Source organism: Spinacia oleracea, chromosome 5 (genome assembly GCF_020520425.1).
Source record: "Spinacia oleracea cultivar Varoflay chromosome 5, BTI_SOV_V1, whole genome shotgun sequence".
In the NCBI taxonomy this organism is placed as follows: domain Eukaryota; kingdom Viridiplantae; phylum Streptophyta; class Magnoliopsida; order Caryophyllales; family Amaranthaceae; genus Spinacia; species Spinacia oleracea.
In genome coordinates, this window is record NC_079491.1 from 66893777 (window position 1) to 66899776 (window position 6000).

A 6000-nucleotide genomic window follows, 5' to 3' on the forward strand; every position below is an offset into this window, starting at 1 on the left:
TTATTGTACACCTCTTGTAAACAAGATTTTGTGATCAAACAATATACAAAAAACACGTAGACTAACCAATTACAATTAGAGATGGCAAGTGGGTCGGGTTTGACCCAACCCACCCTGACACAACCCATAGTGGATCATATGGGTCGGACGCACTTATGACACATGACACAACCCATCTAACACGGATATTTTTTTGATGTGTTGTGGGTCGGATTTTTTCAACACATCCCATTTTGACCCATCCTATCGGACCCGACGCAACCCGCCACGGCACACCCGACCCACCCAACTAGTTAATTAAGATTTTAAACATTAAGTTACCTAATTAATTCATTCAACTAATTAATTAAGAATTTAAACATTAAGTTACCTAAATCACATTATCACAAAACCAAACAACATTTAATTATTTAAAAACGACAAAAAAAATTACAAAAAAGAAACATGAAAAAAAAAAACAAAAAATAAACAAACATTCTAACAATAAATAAAGAACAAAAAATAAATCAGTCATTCTCATTCAAACACAAAACAAATAGAGAAAAAAAAGAAAAAGAAAAAGAGAACAAGATGTCTTACCGAGTCACTGGCGGCGAGGGAGACAAGGAGAGACGGCGGCGAGGGAGACAAGGAGAGACGGCGTCGCGGTTCTACTCTTCTTTCTATGGTCGCGGCGGCGAAGACCAGAGACGACGGCGGCGAGGGAGACAAGAATTCAAGAAGTGACAAAGCCTCCTCGAAGAACCAGAGAAAGAACCGGCGAGTCAGCGACTGGCGAGACAAGACAAGGAAATGGACGGCGGTGAGTGGGCGACCAGCCGACGACCAGCAGCCACTCACCCAATGACGCAGCCCAGGTGAGAGAGAATTTGTGATTTTGAAAAAAAAAAAAACCCCTAATTAATGAATATGGGCTTCCCAGCCACCATAAAACCTCTGAAAACGCGAATTCAACCCCCAAATACGTACCCACCCGTCCCCAAAAACGAATCCAACCGTACCCTTCCAATTCCAACCCGCGTACCCACTTTTCAGATTCGCCCTGGGTACGTTTTTGGACTGTACCCGTACCGGGTACGGGATACTGTACCTGGGAGCCGTACCCGGGCTTCATAGATATTGACACATGACACAACCCACCCAACTCAGATATTTTTTTGATGTGTTGTGGGTCGGATTTTCAGCACATCCCATTTTGACCCATCCTATCGGACTCGACGCAACCCGCCACGGCACACCCGACCCACCCAACCCAACCTGCAAAACTCATCCTAATTTAAACAATTGTGTATGTTTAAAATGCTAATGAATTCTAATTTTATTGTGTAAATATACACTAACCACATTTATGTGAGTAAGTGAATAACATAAAAATTAATTAATTAATACAAATTTTATAACTCTTTATCGCTAAAACTAATGTAAACCCACCAAACCCACCTGACCCACCGGAATCACATCTATCGTAACCCACCAAACCCATCAGACCCACCCGATCCACACAACCCACCTCGACCCACGACCCATCATGTACTGTGTCCATTTTTTCTGACACTGCCCACAACTCGACCCACCCTAGTTTAATTGAGGCGGATCTTGTGTCAATTACCCCGACCCACGACCCACCAAACCCACCCAACCTGCCACGTTGACCATCTCTAGTTACAATGAATATAGCAACAACGCCAACAAGTTAAGGGATAGTTCCAAGAGAATAAGTTTTTAATTTGAATTTTCAAAATAAAGAGCTTACAAGCTAGCTAGTTCAAGAAAGAAGAATGTTTATGGTTTTTGAAAACTATTTAAAACGACAAAAATTTAAATGGAAATTGAATCAAAATAAAATGCTTGCGTTGCGGGGGATGCCCGCGCGTAGGGCCTAGCCTCTGCACGAATGGTGTAACGACTGCCCCGCTGTCTCCGACATGGACCCAACATATGGTCTCTTTTTCCTAGCATTTTGTATGGGCTTTTAGTTTCATGTTTTTATTTAGCGGGCGTGGTTATTGGCAAGAACTTCTTGAATCCGCTACTGATCTGCCCTGTTCTTATTTATGTTCTGTTGACTGCAGTTTTGGCGGGCCACCCGCCTTCGAAAGGTGTTGGTCCGTAGGACCGTGGACGGATTCGCCTCTGGCCTCTGGGCACGTTGGAGAAAATTCTTTCTTTGCCTTTTTCTGACTCCTTTAAAAGGATGCGCACACAATCCACTACTGAGAAAGATACAAGTCTGACTTGAAGACAAAAAGCATAGATATAAAGGATGCCGGAAAGACTTGTCGGAAATCACCGGTTGGGTTGGTCCGACCAAGAAAGGCATGGGAGTCTTTGGGGCCAAAACACAAAGAAAAAGGCAGCACCGAAGAAAGGAAAGAGCGAGATGGTGGTTTTTCTTCCAACCAAGTCAATCTTAGCGCCCTTTTCAAGATTGAATTCCATTCCAATAAGAAATGACATCATATATTAAATAAGAGTATGTTCGTTAGCTCCGTAAATAAAATAAGCTTCTTTCTTTCTCACTCTACGTAGATTGACTGAACGCATAAAGCCCCAATTCATTGTTCATGAATTTCTGAATTCTTTCAAATTCTCGCTCCTTGCAGGCGGAGCGGCATACCGAAAAAAAGAAAAGCGTTATCGACTGCTTCTCTCTAATAACGAGAAATTTTGCAGAAAGCAAAGCTGCAACAGGGAGGTTAGGTTGTTCAGCGAACGGAAATCAAAGGCGAAGCTTTTGGGACGGTGGTCGGAGTTTGAGCTAGAAGTTCTCCTGGAAGAGGAGCCCCAGCCCCATAGAAATGAAGCGTTAGAGTCAGGGACAGGTTCCAGTCACTCTTTCGAATTGTGGTGGCACGGGAATGAATGGGGGCGGCTGGTTCTGAATGTTGCGTAACATCATCTTCAACCAAACTCTACCGTACGTACCTTTCTATGATGATTCATTTCCTCTTTGATTAACCGCCTTTTCAAATTCCATTCCCCTTAATAAAGAATTCAATAGCATTTGATCCTAACATGGGTCAGGATAGGTAGAAAGGGCCTGTCTTGCATTACTTTGACTCTTTCCTTGACGTGGTTAGATTGCTTTGAACAGCTTAGTTTCTTGGTTGATTTTAACCCCCACTAATTGAAAAGGATGTAGCGCAGCTTGGTAGCGCATTTGTCGGATGACCCTTAGCAGAAGAAGAAGAGCTAACACGGGCGGGATACCTAGACTTTCATACTTCCCTGGGAGGCCTTTTAGATTCCTAAATTATATGGCTGATCACAACAATTTTGATAGTGTGATTGGTGCTTGTTGGGGTGGTCCTGTTCGTATTTCGTTCATTCCATCGGTATGCTCCCAGATACCTGTAATTGTGATCCGTTTGCCAGAACTCAGAGGTCTTTCGGTGGAAACCTTCACGAACAATCGTCGTTTTTTGATGGTTTTTCCCCTTCTCACATTATGAACAATAACTCCCCATATACTAATTATTTATTTTACTTTTTTTTTAACTAATTAGCTTAATTTGCCAACTACGTACCTTTATCAAGGGCAATAGTCTTATTGAGACTTAATCTAAACATTTCACTGCATATTTCTTAGCTACTCACTCAACTCATACTCCTTAATCTAATAATCTTGCTCTTAAGTACGAAGTATATTTAGAGTTGGGTACATGTACCAAATGTCTTTTTTGTACTAACTTTATCGGTTTTGTTTATTTACGATTTAGTACAACCGATCAATAAGATAAAAACCGATTTTGAGTACACCTAATTATAAACATAGTCGGGAATAAGATAAAAGTTCTCATATAAGTTTGCATTTTATTTTTTATTCAAATGAAATGTAGAACATGTACTGTGTATAGTATCGAATTTCGAGTATCCAATTTTAATTTTCAACTCTTTTTGTTGAAAAGGATTCTCATATACGTTTCCATTTCATTTTTTATTCAAATGAAATGTAGAACATGTACTGTGTATAGTATCGAGTTTCGAGTATTCAATTTTTCAACTAAAATGCAAAACATATTACTACATAGGGTGATAGGTGGTATTTAATTTTCGAATATAGGATCTGATCCGATCGATCTGAATTTTTTGGATCGGATTCCCAAAAATCCGAAATCAATCTATATTCAATAAAAAAAATTAGGATGCTAGAACACCATTAGTGCCAAATTTAAATATCCAACCACACTGCGCGCATCGCGCGCGACCATCCACTAGTCAAAATAAAAAGTCTAGAGGTGTTCGGGAACTTAGGAAATCAATTAGAAGTTTCAAAAACGGCATATATGCAAGTCTATGCAACGACTAGAACTCTAGAAGTATGAATGCAAATTACCACAATATGCATGGCTTCAAAGGCCTCTCGGTCCAAGCACTCCACGTACATTGGTTGGCTTTTCAAAAGAGCTCTTGGAAGGCTCTCCACTTTCTCTCTACCATTATCTCTCTACAAGATACACTCAATAATTCATTCCTAAAAACACCCAACATTGGTTAGTTCTTCAAATGAGCTCTCCAATATTTTATTTTACCATTTGGTGGTCCCATGTCAATTCTTCATTTATTTTATATATAATCCAAAATCAATAGTTTGCTCTAGCACATTTTTAACACTCATAGTTGAAGGAAATAATGCCCTTGGTCCAAGTATGCATTCAATGTTAAGTCTAATAAATGCGGTTCAGTATTAATTAACAAGTTAATAATTCAGTGAGATCAAGTGAGCTGAATGCCTAGCTAGAGGCCGCTTCAGTTCAAGTGGAATTAATGATATTAACCCACAGCTTACTCTTGACTGAACCCGTAGGGTCACAAAAATAGTACGTAAACGAATCAAGTATTTAATGGCATTAAATACTCTATCTATGGATATTCGGAATCGACGGATCTTGGTTTCAGTGGGAGCTGAGATCGTCACAAGGAAGTGAATACTCCGAAAACGATGATATTGCCGGAAACGGAAATATGGATCGTATCGGAAATATAAATATTATCCAAGTCGTAGATGTTGCCGGAAACGGAAACATGGTACGTATCGGAAAATATTATCGGAAATGGAAATATTGTCGGAATCGGAAATATTGCCGGAAACGGAAATATTGTCAGAATCGGAAATATTATCGGAATCGGAAAATAATTCCGGAAACGGAAATATTAAATATTTGTTCGAAACGAAAATTAATTCCGGAATCGGAAATATTAAATATTGTTCGTATCGGAAATGAATTCCGGAATCGGGAATTTAATCTGAAGCGTATCGTACGAATTAGCATCGGACGAGGCCCGCTAGACGAAGGCCCAGCACGAAGCCAGACCATCGCCCAGCGAGCCACACGCACCATCGCACGCCAAGCCTCGACCAGGCCCAGCGCAAGGCCAGGCCCAGCCAAGGCCTGGGGAACGCGCGCGAGAGCACAGCAGCAGTGGGCCGAGCGCTGTGCGCCTAGCGTGGGCCGCAAGGCTTGCGCGGGTGTACGGTGCTCGTGCAATGCTCGTGCGGGAATCCTAAAGCAATCGGGATTCGAAATATGATTAAATCCTAAAACTATTAGATAATGATTATTTAATAGAGTCCTAGCAGAATTCTAATTAAACTAATTAATATCCTAATAGGATTATAATTCCTTTTCCATACCTCTATAAATAAGTGCCTAGGGTCATAATTTATAGAAACAATTGAAGTATTCAAAGGGTAAGTTTTTGAAAGAAAAATCAGCCATACACTTGCAAACACAATAGCCGAAATTCCTAGTAACCTTAAGGGCGATTCTAGTTGGTCTAACTTGAGGCGGATCCGGACGTACTGTGGACTATCTACGGAGGGACGACATTTGGAGTCCTAAAGACTTGTTCTTGTTCGGTTCGAGCGCAGCTAGGGAGGGCACGCTACAAAGTGTATGCTCCTAAATTATGCTAAATGATTATGTGTAAATAATATGTTTCCTGGCATTAAGGTTTTCCGCATGATTTATGTTTTGTCATATGTATCATAACCTAACA